This window comes from Manis pentadactyla, chromosome 14 (genome assembly GCF_030020395.1).
Source record: "Manis pentadactyla isolate mManPen7 chromosome 14, mManPen7.hap1, whole genome shotgun sequence".
Classification (NCBI taxonomy): Eukaryota; Metazoa; Chordata; class Mammalia; order Pholidota; family Manidae; genus Manis; species Manis pentadactyla.
Window position 1 is genome coordinate 55,203,813 of NC_080032.1, and position 17,044 is coordinate 55,220,856.

The 17,044-nt window shown below is 46.0% G+C and overlaps 1 protein-coding gene across 1 annotated transcript in view; it reads right to left on the reverse strand.

Moving 5' to 3' along the window:
• CPNE4 (copine 4) overlaps positions 1–11,118 on the reverse strand; it is a 481,705-nt gene extending 470,587 nt beyond the window's left edge. The window contains exon 1 of the mRNA XM_036894782.2: positions 10,871–11,118. The gene's annotated coding sequence lies outside the window, so the exon portion shown is untranslated. The remainder of the gene's footprint in view (positions 1–10,870) is intronic.
• Between the last annotated feature and the right edge of the window lie 5,926 nt (positions 11,119–17,044).

The following is a 17,044-nucleotide window of genomic DNA, read 5'->3' on the forward strand; positions in this document are numbered from 1 at the left end:
TATTTGACACCAAACATCTGGATAAACATATTAAAAGTTTCTCCATGAGCCAGTGGTTCCAGACGTTTGGTGGCAAAAAGACCAAAGAGTCAGACAACTGGCAGATTTCCTTTCCAACTTCTCATCAAGGATCTGCTACATCTAAAGAACCACACTTAACTTGCTGCAGCGTCCCCCTTGTCCACTGGTTTCTCTAAAAATACAAGGAGATTTGAATTCATTGCTCATCAGTTGAGAACCAGACTGAGTTATGTCAGCTCTGATTTTATCTTACTTATAAAACTGAATGACGCCATAAAGCATTCAGAGTCAGTGGAGTGTGGGTGTCAGGACAACCACGGACCAGCACACCCAAAGGAAACCATCTACTAGGACCTTTCATTCGCATTAGATATGAATAAACTGACAGGAAGGGTCAGAGTTTCAGCGGTCCGCCCGCCCTTGAACTCGATCCGGCTGCCAACATCACACGAGCCACGGCTCTCCTGGGCAGCCAGCCCTCTCTCTCCCCCAGAACAAGGCAGCAGGAGGGCCCCCCCGGCTTGCTTCCTCAGACTTCCCTTGTGACGGCATGTGCCCTGAGGAAGCCTGAAGGCAATACACGTCACAGACTATAATGCACTGTGTCTTTCTAAATGCCTTAGCTGGGAGAGAGCTCTTTCTGTGAACCACATCTTAGTTTGTCCTGTGATTGAGAGTTTGCTGCCTTTCCTTATCATAATTGCACACACACACACACACATACATACACAAAACTTTTAAAAGGCAATTCCAAAGCAGGTCACCCTTTCCTTTAGGAAATCACCATCACTAGAAATACAGGCTAAGGCTTAAGAGAGGCCACCATTAAAAAATTTTAAAAAGTGTAAGAGGAAATGAAATGTTCTCACCTTTGATGGCTACAAAAGTCATTAAAACAAATTAGGTAAGACATAAAGATACAGTGTACAAGATAGGGAATCTAATTAATAATAATATAAATTAGTGAGAGGGATGTAAGTACAGCATAGAGAATATAGTCAATAGTTCTGTAACATATTTCTATATTGACAGATAGTAACTACACTAGTTGGGGTGAGGATTTAATAACGTATACAACTGTAGAACAACCATGTTGTATACCTTAAACCAATATAATACTGTATATCAACTATACTTCAATAAAAATAAATAAATAAAAATAGTAATATCTAACAACTTTATAGGGTGACAGATGGGTAGCTAGATTTGTGGTGGGGATCACTTCAGAATGTCATATGTAAATGCTGAATCACTATGTTGCACACCTGAAATATGATGTTGTGTGACAACAACACTTCGGAAAAAAAAAGAATTAGGGTTCAGAATCTAAGAAAGATGGTACTATTTGCACCATGGTTTAGTACAGTGGTTCTTAAAAGATGAACCACTTTGTTTTAATTTCTAATATAATTAATGTTGATAGCTTTAACCAAAATAAACAAAAGTTCTTCACAGGTCTTTAATCATTTTTGAGAGTGTAAAGGGATCCAAAGACCAAAAAGTCTGAGACCCTCTGGTTTAGTGAAAGGACCATACCTTGTGGAGTAAAATGGTTTTAAAGTTTTGTCTCGATCTTCCACTAAGCTGTGTAGACTTAGGCAAGTCACTTAGCTTGCCTGGTCTTCCATTTTCTATGGATCAGACTAATCACCCCTATAATTATCTGTTCAAGCATGTTTCCCTGTTAAAGTATAATCTCCAGAAGGTTAGGATTGTGTCTGTGGTGTTCACTCCACATCCACAGAGCCTAGCACAGCACACTGCATGATGCATGACATGGTCTCAATAATGATGAATTGATTGGCAGGGTGGCTGTAAGGACTAAATAGGACAATATGCGTAAACTGCCCAGTAAGGTACTTGGCACATGGCAAATGTCAGAGGTGCTCAGTAAATGTCAAATCTCTTTCTTTACCACTAATGCAGTTCGTACAGGAGATAAAATGCATGGCTTGTCTATATAATGTGAGTGTCCAGGACACTGATTCTCAAAGTGTGGCCACCACACCAGCAAACGTCTCCTGGGAAGTTGTCAGAGATACTAATTACTTGGCTCTCACACCAGAGCCACTGAATCAGAAATGGCTGAGATGGGGCCCACCAGTCCATGCTGTGACACACCCCCAGGGGATTCCAATTTGTGCTCTCATGTGAGCACCCTAGCTAAGACATGCATGGGGTCCCCCGGAGAAAACAGTGTGTTATGGTAGTAGCATTTCAGACTTTGAGAGCAGACAGTACCCAGTGTTGCTATTTGCTGGCTGCCTAGATCTTTTCTGGACAAAGCAAGGAGGTACATAAAGTCAAATACAATAAATTTCTGTTGCTGGGCCTTCTAGGGCAGAGGGATTGATTTTGTATTCTGGCTATGTATCTAGGGGCCAGCGCTAAACATACTTTGCATTTGCAATAAAGCTGGAACCAGCAGGAAAAGAAGTATTCTTAGAGAAAACCTCAACATCACCCTTGAGTCATCTCTGTAGCTAGGCATCAAATCTGCGGGTGGGGACTAGGGCAGGGGGAGGTAAATGGTCACGTCAGTAGCTGTGGAAAGCACACATTTTACCACTGATTTCTATTATACCTTCATAAACACATTCCTTCAGTTTTCACAACTCCCTTGCAGCACAGCAAACCACTGCCATTAGGGCAATTACTCATAAACTCTCACCTTTGAGAGATGCCACTCAGCTACAACTGAGTAATCTCCACATTCCTGCAATACAATGAGCACTGGGATACCATAGATGTACCCTGTATCTTCTGAGGCCCATGTAAGGTGCAGGCACTACCATTACTCTTATTACTCTCATTTTCTGGAGGGTGCAAACTGACCTTCCAGAGATTAGGCAGAGCCAGGATTCAATCCCAGGAATGCCTGAACCAAAATTTATGCCCTTCACTAATAATCCTACCTACCTATACACAACACAGAAGATAGCCTTGCGAATACAATGGAGCACGTTTTAGGTAAGGACTATGACTCAAAATTAATGCATGAAATAAAGCTTACACAAAATAATCCTTGAAAAAAAATCCCGTAACAATATATATTGCCTTACATCCACAATGCTGTACACTAACATTATCTATACAGCTTTATACATTAATCAAGATTATATAATATGGAGCAAATAATCAAATGAGAGAGTGTACAGTTGATTTTGAATAAGTTTAAATGTACATTGTAGCCACCCACAAATTTGGCCTGGATGCAGGATCTAAGCTAAGGGAATGGGCATGCACACAGAGTGACAGATGGAGTATTCTATGTACCAGAAGATCCCAGGTGCTCTGCAGTTACAGCAGCAAGTGCTCTACACAGCTGCCCTGTCCCTGGAGAAGCATGCGATACACCAGGGGTGAGGCCACCCCTGCACAGTGACAGTCCATGGCAGAGACCAGAGCTCACTAGGCCACAGCAAGGGAAAAAGAGAGAGAGCAGACGCACCAGGATGGACAGGAAACACAGATCGGAGGAACACGTGTCAGAAAAACACTCTGGTCTTGGAGCTGGGGTGGAGGTGCCTCAGATCTAAGTCCTCTTCTCCCCAGGTGTTGGGGCTTTTGCATTGCCCTGATTATTCATAAAATGGGACTATTAATATCTAACCCACAGAATATGTATTTGTAGGGAAGTTTTATGTTTATATAGTGGAATAATTTTTCTGAAAGATAAATGGGTACTTTCTGAAATAAAATTCACTTTTTTAAAAGTACTATATTCCCCCTTTAAATATTTTCTGGGGGGAAAAGAGAGCAGGAGAGAAAGAGTAAAAGAAAACAACATTTAGTGCATACCTATAATGCAGGCAGGGCCTCTGTTACTTATATAATTTTATTCCCATTTTTACAAATGAGGAAATAAGGCTCAGAGAGATTTAGTACTTTTCTCAGAGCAAAACAGCTACTGAGTGGCAGAGCCAGGATTTTAACCAAGTCTGTTTACCTTCAAAGCTTAAGTTCTTATCATAACTAAACTTGACATGTATTTACTTATCTTTACCAAATTTCACTGCAACTTAGTGATTTCTTGACACATTCCTGAATAGGAAAGAGGAAGAAAGAAATAGCATTGTTGATGACGTCAACCAAAGTATTCTGAGCAACTGCTAGATGCCTGGCCCAGTTTAGGGTTCAGCAGTGAACAAGATAGGGAGAGCCCTGCTCTAATGAAGCCCATAGTTGGGAAATAGGTACAGTGTGCACCAGGGCAAGAGCACAGGACAAGGAGTATGGGAATCTCAGCTCTGCCCAGCTCAGCCACCAACCACCCCGGGTGAGGAATCTCATCGTGCTGGGCCTTTGTCTCCTCATCTGGAAAGTGGGAAGGGCAGTGCCAGGTATTATGGGACTGGCCAGCTCCCCCATTCCCTGAGTCCATGAGAAGCATTGACTTCCCTGATTTTTACAATGAAGTCAGGCATAATGTCAAAACACCTCTCCTCCAAGCCCCCACACCCCCTCCAAAAAAAACACCTTTCCTAAAGCATAGGTGTTTGAAATTCAGGATAGTGTTTTCTAGTTAAGACACACTGGTTAAACTGCATAGCACAGCCCCACCAAGAAGCAGAGTCGAACAACTGATTTTATTTGATGCCCTTCAAGTTTAGGAAGGTACCATTTATTTTTATTATCCAACAGGTAAGGCAGAGCTCAGGTGGCTATGGCTATGATTAGGTAACTTCTGTTTTCATTTCCCCTCCCCGAACTGCCGCATCTAGGTTAAATTTGTTTTATTTGCCTGACCATTTTTTTAAAAAGACTGACAAAGTTGTTCTTGAAGATTAGGGGTCTGAGTTCAGAGTAGGTCAAAGATATCCATATGCAGGGAGGTGGAAAACCTAGAAGAGGGGCTGGCAAAAACTACAGAGACGATGCCTGTGTTAATGTACATATCAGTGAAGGTGATGAATGAATGCTATTAGCTGCCACCCTTTCCCTCTTATCAGGCCTTTCCTCCAACATGATTCAGAATCAGTCAGGTCACAGAATTGAAGGGGCACCCAGCAAAAACATTCCAGCCATGGCTTCTCGGGAGTTCTGCAGTCCTCTCGGCTGGATGAAGTTAATACAGAGCCGCGGCGTCCACCCTAGATTCACATCGGCACCACCTCAGGCATAAACTTCAACCTTCCCATTGTCACTGGAATTTTTGTCTCTAAGACAAAGACACCAAATCAGTATCTTGTGTCCCAGTGGCTCCTAATAAAGGCTTTTCTGTCACTTTAATGATAACAATAAATCATTTCTTTTAACCATTCCACTGCCCTTCTTTCTCATTTTTATTGATATTTGCACTAAATACCAGTTTCAAAAACTGAATCCTTATTTAGTCTGTTTCAGGCTCACTAATTAGGGTTTCGTTGTTATATTTCTATTGTGATTCCTCTAAAATCACTTTCCTATTTAAATGGATGAAGTCAATTACATAGGTATTTATCTTACGGGTGCAATGAAATCACAGTGCACAGGGCCTTGACAGAAGTCCAGTGGACTTAGGGGCCCACATCAGCTGTTAGACATGTGCGTAAACCCAAGGGCCTACTGGGGAAGGCACCCGTTTCTTCGCAGAATTATCTGAGGCTTCCTGAAACACAAGGGGATGAGAACCCCGGAGGTCCGTCCCCGAGCGGCCGTTCCCCAGGCGCTCTGAGACTTAGGCCCGTGGCTCTCCAGCCTCCACCCCTACCGCCTACCGCAGGGCTAATGTGTCTTCCTTCTCGGGCATGCGGCTTCGGAAGGCGTGGACTCACGTTCATCCCCAGCGCCTAACATGGCCTTTGGCGTAAAGGCCATGATCAATTACTGCACAAAAGGCGGGTGCATGAGGCCCTCCTGCTGCGGGGGGTTGTGGGGGCGTGGAGAGGGAGAAGGAGGCCCAGATGGAAAGGAAAGGACGAAGTCTGGGGGGCGCTCTCTGGAACCCGCACCCTGCTGACCTTCCCGTCGGAAACCACTGCGGCCCATTTTCCAAATGGGAACGGTCCTCGGGTGGCGCGGTTCTCTCCGTTCCTGCAACTGAGACACTAAGCCCAAGATCAAACCAAGTTCTCTGGGCCCACAGGTCCTCTGGCAAAAGGCCCGGCGTCAGACGAAAAGGGCGGCCAGGTGCGGTACGTGCTGGAGGGCCCCGGGGCGGGCGCCCCGGGTGCGAGGCTCACGCTCGGCCCGCCGCGGGGGCGCCGCCGGCTCCGCGAGCGGATCCGCGCCTGCATCTGCCGCTGGGCCGGGCTCCGGCGCCCCCTGGCGAGCGGCCGTGCGACCGCCACCCACCTCCCTTGGCCGCCCCGACCGCCACCGCGCTGCCGGACGAGGTTTGGAATCTCTTGGTCAGTAAGTACATCTTAAACCTGAAAACGGTTCTAAAATTAACCTAAAATACTGCTTTGTTTCCCCCTGATGTACCCAAAGAGAAATGTGTCTAGATTTCTAAGAAATAAAAAATACAAAGTTAGAAATACTATGTTCTGACACAAAGATGGAAAAGTACCGTTTTATAAACTTTGTCCCTTTTGAACGGACCTTTCATTCAAAACAGAATAAAGGACTCCCCTGTGAGTTCCTGGAACTGTAAACACTCATAAAATCTCTTTGTTTACTTTATTGACTCAATTGCGACATTTAAAATAGAAACCTAAGACTGTGCAAGAGCAATTTTTCTTCACAAACCATGCACATTAATAGAGATGGCTGCAGACAATGACTTTGTGCAAATTTAATAACATCTGCTGGGTAAATACTGCGTTGGCTCCAAGAGAGAGCAATGTAGAAAGTCCCAAGCATGCTTCTGCAAACATCCCAGTGGAGAAGGGAGCCCCCATCACTCCCAGCTCAGCAAAGATTATCAGTACACATGGCGCCAACACAGTAATTATCTCTAGGGAACATGAGTCTCTTTATGAAAGGAGTAATCAAGAGGGTTGTTGAATGAGTCCCCTGATCTTTAGCAAGTCACCTCTCTGAGGTTTAGTTTTCACATCTGTCAAATTAAACAGAGTCAAGAGATTATCCCCAGCTCTCATCTAGTCCTGGAAGTCATAGATTCAAAGCAATAAAGCTGTTATCACAGTTTAGAAATGAGCCTACCACAGGCCAACTTGGATGGCTCCCCCACCCTTCTCAAATAAACTTTCTCAAATAAAGCATTTTTCCACTTTATAAGACTTCAGTTCAGACCTTCAATATTTACTGACCTAGGTTCTCAAGAGGCTTTCCAAAGAATACAGCAGCCAAATAAAGGAGTTCCTGGGATTTGGGAAAACATATATATTTTATATCATATATATTTCTGTAACTCATAGGCTAAACAGAAAGCTCCCACACAAATGAGATTTCTAGTACAGAAAAGACTGAAAGTATATGTCAGCACCACTTTGTTTTTACTATGCAGTCACAAGGTGCAGCCTGTATCCACAGCATGAATTTAATGCCAATTGAGGCCTTACTATGTATTATCTATTTCAAATAGTATAGAAAAGAGAGCTGCACATCTTGTCTGACCCTTCATTGAGCTGGATTTTGGACTTACCACCAACTTCTACATAAATACCTCACCTAAAGAATGAATTTGTAACTCCAACCCACTTTATTTTCATAGCATGCTTCATTCAAAAGAAAAATCATTATAGAATTTTTAGGACATCCTAAAAAAATTAAAATCCTATAATCTGTTCTTTACCATCTATATTCAAACAGGAGAAGGGCAGAGTCAAATGCAGCTCTATTATTACATTATGGAAGGTTGGTTCTCACTGTAGCGTGATCTTAAACCATGTGACATTTTATTATAAATGGATGTAAAACTTTCTGTCTTGATATTTTGTGACACCCGCCTACTGACCATAAGTGCTAAAGAAATATGACTTTGGGTGACCACATGGATACTAAGACATTTTGTTTGTTTTGTTTTAAAACATTAACAAGATGCAAATGGAAGATCAAATATAGTGAACAAATTTAGCCCTCTTCCTCCTCAAAATGCAGGAGATACAGATCATCTGGCCACATCTCTGATTAAAAGACAGAAAGACTTATGAAGTGACCCTCACCCAGTGCAGAGCCTCCTGGTCAGTCAGATCGCCGCCGTCGGAGTTGTGTTCTCCCTCTTTGCTCTGGATTTGGTCCCTCTGAAAGTGTGAGGCACTGACTACACACAGCACTGACTGGTCACCTCCAATACATTCACCCCCAAATGGAAAATTCCTTTCTTTATGTGATTAAAGGTGGCCAAAATGGTCCAGAGTGTTATATTTCAGGGTACTTGTAAAGCAAGGGCAGATAAAGGCATGGCACAAACCATGTGAATACATTCAGTTGTGTTCCAAAAGATTCAAACACAGAGAAAATACACATTCCACCATTAACCCATCTTTTTTCTCTGTTGTTTCTTATAGTCAGTATAATCTTAAGGTTTTCAGTCATGATGGTAGGCTCAAATCATCTGATGACGGCAGGAATCAAAGCTGCTTTTGTTTTTTTTTGTCTTTGTTTTTTTAATACCACATAAAACTCCTCTGGAAACAGATAATAGCTCTGCTTCTTACTAACTGGAATGAGATATTTTTTAACCAGAAATCCACATGCAAATAAGAAATGCTTGAGTACAAGATACCTTTTAATTAAAACCTGCAAAAACAGGGTCTCCTTAAGACAAACCAGTGATTCAAGCAAAATGCCATGTTGCTACCACAGACCTGGAGATAAATAGGAAGTCTTTTAAGTACAATTAAAATACAACACACGAACCTCAGAGCAACTATTTTTAAAGAAACAGCTCAAGTAAAGTGGTTGTCTAGTGCTGGGAAACTCCCTGGAGCCCACCTGTGTTTGTTCCCAGCAGAGTATGTTAGGAGTGTGTCTGGAAGAATAAAACTAGGACGCCACTCACAGGAGAGGTACAGGTTTGACGGCCGTGGGAGTTTTCACATGGTGGCAAGAGAGAAGACCTTTGGTTCCATTAGAGGCAAGCTCTTCACACGCAACCATTCCAAACTGCCCAGGATTCAACATCTAGCCCTACTGTGGACTGATGCTTGCTTTTATGTAATGCTCAAGGGAAATCACCTAGTTTTGATGTGGCCTTGAATTTGATCTTGTGAAACTGCCATAATCTTCCCATCAGAGATAAATGTGGAGATTCTGGCCTTCACTGATATGTACATTAACACAGGCATCGTCTCTGTAGTTTTTGCCAGCCCCTCTTCTAGGTTTTCCACCTCCCTGCATATGGATATCTTTGACCTACTCTGAACTCAGACCCCTAATCTTCAAGAACAACTTTGTCAGTCTTTTTAAAAAAATGGTCAGGCAAATAAAACAAATTTAACCTAGATGCGGCAGTTCGGGGAGGGGAAATGAAAACAGAAGTTACCTAATCATAGCCATAGCCACCTGAGCTCTGCCTTACCTGTTGGATAATAAAAATAAATGGTACCTTCCTAAACTTGAAGGGCATCAAATAAAATCAGTTGTTCGACTCTGCTTCTTGGTGGGGCTGTGCTATGCAGTTTAACCAGTGTGTCTTAACTAGAAAACACTATCCTGAATTTCAAACACCTATGCTTTAGGAAAGGTGTTTTTTTTGGAGGGGGTGTGGGGGCTTGGAGGAGAGGTGTTTTGACATAAAGCAAAAGATGAAACACAAGCCTCTGTGAAAATAGAGATTGTCAGGACGGCAGAAGAAGGAAGGAATAGGGAGAAAAGAAGCTTTAATTTGAAGTTAAAGTAGTTTTTCCATAAGAGTAGGGTTTAGTCTTAGTTTGAGAACACTTTCAAATACCTTGGACAGCTCAAAAATTATGTTTAGGAAATCGAAACCAAGTGAGCCAAGAATAGTCAGAACAGCAATTAAATAAAAATCCCTGGCAAAGCAGCAGGAGGATGGAGGGCTGGTTTCGCGTAGTTTTGAACCCAAGGGCAAAGCCGCGGAATCTCCTCCCGAGAGGCACCAAGACCGGCGGCAGGAGTGGGTCGGCGGGGGAGGGTTCTCTCGGATGTTCGTGCCTCCCGCCAAGTTTCTCGGGCACTCGCCCCTCCGAACCGCCCCCGGCTGTGCTCACCTCGCCTCCGCCGCCCCGGCCCCCGTGGCGCGCACCCCACGCGCTCCACCGCGGGACCGTGCCTGCGGCCGTGAGTCTCCCGGGCGCCTGGAAGGTCCCGGGACGGGCAGCCAGCCTGACAAGGCCGCGGGGGCGCGGCCGGGCCCGGGGTCAGGGCGGGGGCTCCGGAGGGAAACGGGCGCCCGCTCCTGCGCGCGGCTCGGGGCTCAGCCCACCCCCGCTCCGGGGCCACCGGCGCTCCCCGGACTGCGCGAGGACCGCCCCCACTGCACCCCCGCCCCCTAGTCCTGGGGCTACTGGAGGGCGCTCGGGAACCCGTCTGCGGGCCGCGGCGGCCGGGGCGCCAGCAGCCCCTCGGGTCCCGCCCCGCCGCCCCACTCGGCGGAGGAAGCGGCGCTGGGGACCTGGCCCCTCCGGTCGGAGTGCGCCGCGAGCCCCGGCGCGGCCACCGTTCCCGGGACCCGCTCCTGGGGGCGGGCGGGGCCGGGGCGCAAGCAGCGGCGGCCGGTCGGGCCCGGGGACACCGCAGCTCGGCTCGCCCCCCGCCCCGGGGGCGCACTGCAGCCGGACGCGGCCTCCGGGCTCCGGCACGCTGCCCTCGGGAGGATGCGCGGGGCGCTGTTCCCTCGCACCGGAGGCTCGGCTGGCGGCCGCCTCGCAGACCGGCGGCGGCAGAGGCGACGAGCAGGCACGTCCGGGCGAGGAGCGCCGCCCGCGAAAGTTGGTCCCGCTGCGCAGCCCGGGGACTTTGCTGGGCGGCGGAGCCCGGCGCGCGGGCGCGGACTCACCTGGTGTGGAGGAGGGCAGGCACGGCGAGGCGGCGGCCGGGGCGCGGGCGGCGGGCGGCGGGCGGGCCGGCGGGCCGGCGGTCAACGGCAGCGGGGCGCGGAGTCGGGCGTCCCCGGGAGCCCCGGCTCCATGCTGGGCGGGGCGGGCGCGGCGACGCGGGGCCGACGTGGGGCGGGGAGCGGGGAGCGCGGCGGGGCGACGGCCGCGCTCGGAGACTCGCTCCTTCTGACGAGGCCCGCTCTCAGCAGCCCGCGCGGACAGCGGCGCCCCGCGAGCGCCCCCTGAGGGCCCCGAGCGCCCCGCCTGCGCCCCGCGCTCGCCGCGCCCGCCTGTCCGCATGCGCTCGGCGCCCACGCCCGCCAGCTCCCGGACCCCTCGCGGCTCCCGGTGCCCAGACTCGTCCGTCTCCAACCCAGGGAAGGCGGTGACGTCCGGGAGCGGGTGCCAGGGGTCCTTCGGTTTGCACACAGGCGAGGGGCTTGGTGAATGGCTGCTCAACGGCCAACACAAATGATGAAGACCCTGCTCACCTCTATCCCCAGGGGTCTACAAGGGCGCCTGGCCGGCGGGAGGAACCCGATAAGTGCTTCTAGTAAATGAATGGGCAGTGAGGCCTTCCTTCACCCCCTGTCTTCCAGAGACATCCACCTCACCAGTAAGTATAAGATAAAGTCTGCTTAGGAACCCCTATGTTTCCAGATAGACATAAACACGATGCCTTATGCAAGGAGAAACCACTGCCACAGGCCAGGAAGCACTTTAGAAAGAAAGTATGGCTTTCCTGTTCCAAAACAGTCAAAGTCAGACAAATGGGCAATGTAGGGACATCCTGGGCATCGTTCCGGGTGTCTGCAATGGTACACAAACTAGGCAACCCCATTCTCTCAGTACACAGGTATTTTCAGAACAACAAATCGGACTTGAGAATCCCTAAGGTTCAGGAGGGGTTCTGTCTGACACTGGGATGACAGGGGGGTTGCTACAATATATGGATGGGAGACAGGATGTTCTTTCCCCACAAGACCCTCAGGCACTATATCAAGACCTCTCTTGATGTAAAGGGCTATCAACCAGAGCTTTTCACCAGTCATGGAGTTCTCAATCTCAAAGGCAGTGGATGAGAAATAATAGGATGAGGAGTATGTGCCCCACTAATGGTTCTACAGAGGCCATTAGGGGTATCTTTGAGAGGTAGAGGCAGGGCCTTCAGAAAGAAGAAATAACATCTTTCTTCCCCCAGGTGACCTCTCAAGACCTCCTGAAGTAGGATAAAACCAAACATGGACCCTTGAAAGGCTCATAATGATCTGTACACTGAAGGTCCTTTGATTCTGTGTGACTGGTAAAACATGTGTCATGTGGCTAAGCAGAGCCAATCATTGTGGCCTTGAGACGTGGGATCACACGGACGCTCCAGAGCCCCCACCGTGTCCGGGAGCACTTGGCTTTCTCTGCAGCGCTCCTGGAGCCAAAGTGGGACCCCTCCAGATCCACATGGACTGAGAGTGAGACTAGGGATGGCTCCCCAGGAGAAATTCAGGGGCTTCCTTTGGGGGCAGAAGAGATGAATGCTGGGCAGGCAAAGTCAGCATGTTTACTAAATAAGAAAACATTAAGTCAGAAAATATTCTTTTCAGGTTTAAATGGGAAGTAGCCTCAGATATGAACTTGACGTTTGAACTGGACTGAATGTACAAATACGAATGGGAGATCTTTGCATGTTGGTCGCATCCTCTGGAATTTAAGTCCCATGGAGGCTGGTGATACTCTGTTTTGTTTTCTTGTTCATGACTGTAATGACTATGCATAGTGCAAAATCTGTCACTTAGCAAGTAGTCAATAAACATTTGTTAAGTTAAATTTTTAAAAATACTTTGAGGTCATTTAAACAAACCTCTTTTTTAATAGGTGAGAGAAAAGGATTTAAGAAATGCTGAACATATACTATTTCCAGGCATCTGTTAGGCACTCATTTGACCATACCATTTAATTTTCTCAAAAACTGCTCTTGTAGGTTTATTATATCTATAAAATACCTGTGGTCTGAGTAGTCAGAATGACCAGACCAGGAAACAAAACCAGTTGGGGGAGCATAATGCCCCCAGTGAATGAGGGGGCAGGAAGTGCTAACTGAAGCTGGCTAGCTGAAGGGGTAGCTAAGAGTGGCTCACCGCCATGGGCCCCAGGCGGAACTGTACAGTCAGACCCACAGGAAGGAGCCCACACAGTCACCTTTGGATCCCATGTTAAAAGCACAGACACACAAACCAAATGCAGTGCTGTTACTTGTGACAAATATGATTTCCTCTTCCTGCAGGCTCCAGCTCCCTAATTAGAAACAAACAGTCGCCTGCAAGCCAGTGTGCAGAACACACGTGCAGCTTTGTGCCAGAAACTTGGATTTTTTTTTCTCAAGGCATGACACTGAAGGCAAATGCTAAGAGGCTCTTTAGAATGCGCATTAAGCAGAATTTACCCACAGCTCACCTCTACACATGAAAATATATAACCAGCTAATGAACTGTGGTCTCATTCACTGCCCCACAAGAAGCTGCTCACCAGCCAAGTCCCTTTAACAACCGTGGCATCAAAATGCCTTCTCTGTATCACTCACTTCCTTCCAACTCTCCTTTTCACGGATTCTAAGCTGCTGGATTCCACAGCCATAGTCAAAATTACCTAAAGCCAAGAGGAAGAGGTGTTCCCAAGCCACTAAAGAAGTTCCAGCTCTGGGTAGAGTCACTGGCTGGGTCTCTGTTTGATAGCATAAGGGGAGGTATCCACTCACTGTCCTATGCCAATATGAAAGGCGCCCCACCCATCATTGTGACAAGTGAAATGCTGGAATGGAGCCGGGGAACAAAAGGAAGAAATGTGGATTCTTACCAAAGCAGTTGTTACCATTTTTTAAGTGTAGCAGATAAACAAGGGGAAAAACAGGCAGAGAGTCAGTGCCCTGCATTGAAAGCCTTGGATCCTCCCCTGAATGAGTCAGGGTGAACATTTTGTTTTGAAGTTGAATTTATGTTTTTTGTTTTTTTTCTCACTGTAGGATGGTTATCTACTCAACTAATCAAGGGGACTGCTGTAAATAACAGGTATTTTTGAAGCTTTGGATTGAAAAACAAAAAACCTTGCATTTCCCCCACAGGGCTATTTATAGCTCACAATGTGTTCTTCCCCACCCCCCCGCCAACCCCCGGCCATTTCATGTGTTTTGAGAACTGACTGACGTATCTTCCTCATGCTCCTGCATATGCCTGAGATGGGTTGTATCACTGGAGAGCAGAAAGAAACACTGCAAGAAAGCCCCTCTAAGATGCTAAGAGTCATGAGAGGGCTGATCCGCAGTCCCAGGTTGATAGAGATCACATCTACCACTGTCTGTCTTCTGTACAGGGGACCCCTGTATGACCTCTCATGCCTCTATAAAAAAATCCATCAGCGACAAGCTTGTGCTACAAAGGGGTACCTTATACTTTTATCTACCAATAGGTGGCATTAAAATCCCTCTAGTTTTTTCTTCGTTGCATTTTAAAAACCATAGACAGGTAGTATTTTCTTTCTGAGATTTTACATTTTACAATGGGTACTATTTTAAAGAACACTAAATCAGCTATTATTTCAGAGCAGATTATCATATTTATCTCTTAATTAGGCTCCTCAGTCACCCCTCAAAGTCTCAGTTATCTCATTGTGAAAAGACGATATTTGACTCGAACTCCAGCTCTGGGATTCTGATTTTCAGCTACATGATACATGCCCAGCCACACCACTCTTCATGTTTGTGATAAACCCATTAAGACTCCATTCTTTCGGGTTTAAGGAATGTTAGCATGCAGCTACCACTCTATTGCAGAGACTGCTATTTGCCTAGCCTATAATCATTTTTGTTTGTTTGTTTTTCCTTGCTAAGAAAAACATAATTTTGTGGGAGGTGGAAGGTGCTCAACCCAAAACCCACATTTCCCAGCCTTTCTTGCAGATGGATAGTCATGTGACAAAGGTCTAACCCTGAACTAATATAGTAGCTATGTACATTCAGATATATTAAAATTAAATAAAATTCAAAATTAACTTCCGTGGTCACACCAGCCACCATGACATGGGGCTAGTAGCGACCATCTGGGATGGTTCAGGTACAGAACATTCCCACCATCACAGGGAGTTCTGGTCCAGCCATTGAGACATCAGTGGAAGTGAGACGACAGTTTCCACGAGAATCTGAACAAGGAGATGCTGAGTCAGCAGGCACTTGCCTTTATCTTCTTTTCCTCTTGCTCCTCTCCCTTCTTTCTATCTGGAGGTGAAGGCGAGTCAGCCATCATGTGACTAGGAAGCAGCCAGTATTTGCCAGGAAAGCTAAACAGAAAGATAAAAGGAAACGGGATCTTTGGTATCATGAAGACAAACATATTATCATCAATTTTATTATGATAAAAATAAAACTGCCACTATTTGAAACAAGTCACTATTTTCAGCTTTTTACTACTAACAGTCAAATATTATTTCTAACTGATATACCCTGAGAAAATTACCTGGATAGTTTTCTATTAATGGATTTGGATAAAGAAGTTTCTTTACAGTTTCCTTTACTTTGGACAGAGCTGAAAACAAGATCCTGGATAAAAAAAGCAAAACAATGTAAATTCCACAATGAGATCGTTATTAATCACTCATTTAAATATGCCAAGTGGGCCCAAAGGGTGGAGATGGGACATTAATAATTTCCAAAATATGTATAGTTTGACTGAAGAGCAGCTTTGCATTTTCTTGGATAAGAGGTTAGTCTATGTCAGGAGAAAAGGAAAATAGTATTTGAGCCTGTTCTATACACTAAAGATTTGGCTGAATGTTATAGCAACATTATCACGGTAAAGTCTCATGACAGCCCATGGTAGTGTTCATATCGCCCTTGTTTCGCAGATGGCAAACAGGGGCTGAGCAGTGAGTATGCTGTCAGACTCTGCACAGCTAGCTAGTTTCGGAGGTGGTCTCAACGCCACCACTGCATAAAACAGGCCCCTGTATGTGGGTGCCATCAGGTCTATGGGCACCTGCTCATTTCAGGGCTCACTCCTTCCTCCATACCATTTTTCCACAGACCTGATTATTTTCTACCATGGAAAAGATTGATGACACTTATCTTCAGCATCATGAACTGTAGACATTGACCAGGCAGGTTAGAGCAAAAGGCTTCCCAAGAAGGGAGCAGCTTAAGCAAAGGCTCCAGGTCAGGACCAGGCCCAGCCTGGCCACGGAGCCCAGAGGCTGAGGACCCACTGTCCTGGGGCAGCGGGCAGGGGGAGCAAGGGCCTGCACGAAAGGCACCCTGAGACCTATTTGAGGAGTCCCAATTCCCTCCCAGGAGCCACTGGCTCCCAAATCCCCCCAAGTTTCCGGAATTTTCCTTAGTCCATGGTGAAAAGAGGAAAAGTATAAGATTTTTTCTATATAGCTAAATTAATTTGGGGATCTTTTCCTCATTTTTTTCAATAAACATTAGACACTGCCTTCTTGTCATCAATTGCTCTGAGATTTTGTCATTTTTAAAATGTCCTTACTTAGCAAAATAAAAAGTACTTATTAGCCAATGACAACTCCAGAAATGTGTTTTGAGATCTGTTCTGTGAAATCTAAACATTTGGAACATCAAATTTGGAAAACATTGGGAGAACATGGGAAGACATTGAAGAATTTTGGGCAGACAATGTGGTGATCAGATGTTAGGGTTAAATTAAAGAAGGACCAGAGAAATACTAAATATTTATATTTAGTATTAATATAGAAATAAATAGAGAAATAAATAAAATAGAGAAATTAAAAAAATTGAGAAATAAATAAAGGGGAATACTGGAGTCAGGTGTCTTCCCACTGAATTATTTCACTAGCTCTTTTCTGAGCATGATCTGAGATTTGGGACACAACGATGGACCAGACAAGACAGGTAAAGACCCTGCCCAGAAAATAAACAAGACAGGAGGTTGGAAGTCATGGAGAGGTGAAAATGAGAGAGAGGAAGAAAAAGAAAGGAAAACTATAGATTCCAATAAGGCTTCCGAGAGAAAGAAAGAGGGTGATGAGACAGGAAGTAGCTGGGAGATGCTTCCCTCTCAAGAAGACCTCTCTCAGGGAAGCACATTGAGCTGAGAACTAGAGGGTACGAGCGGTTC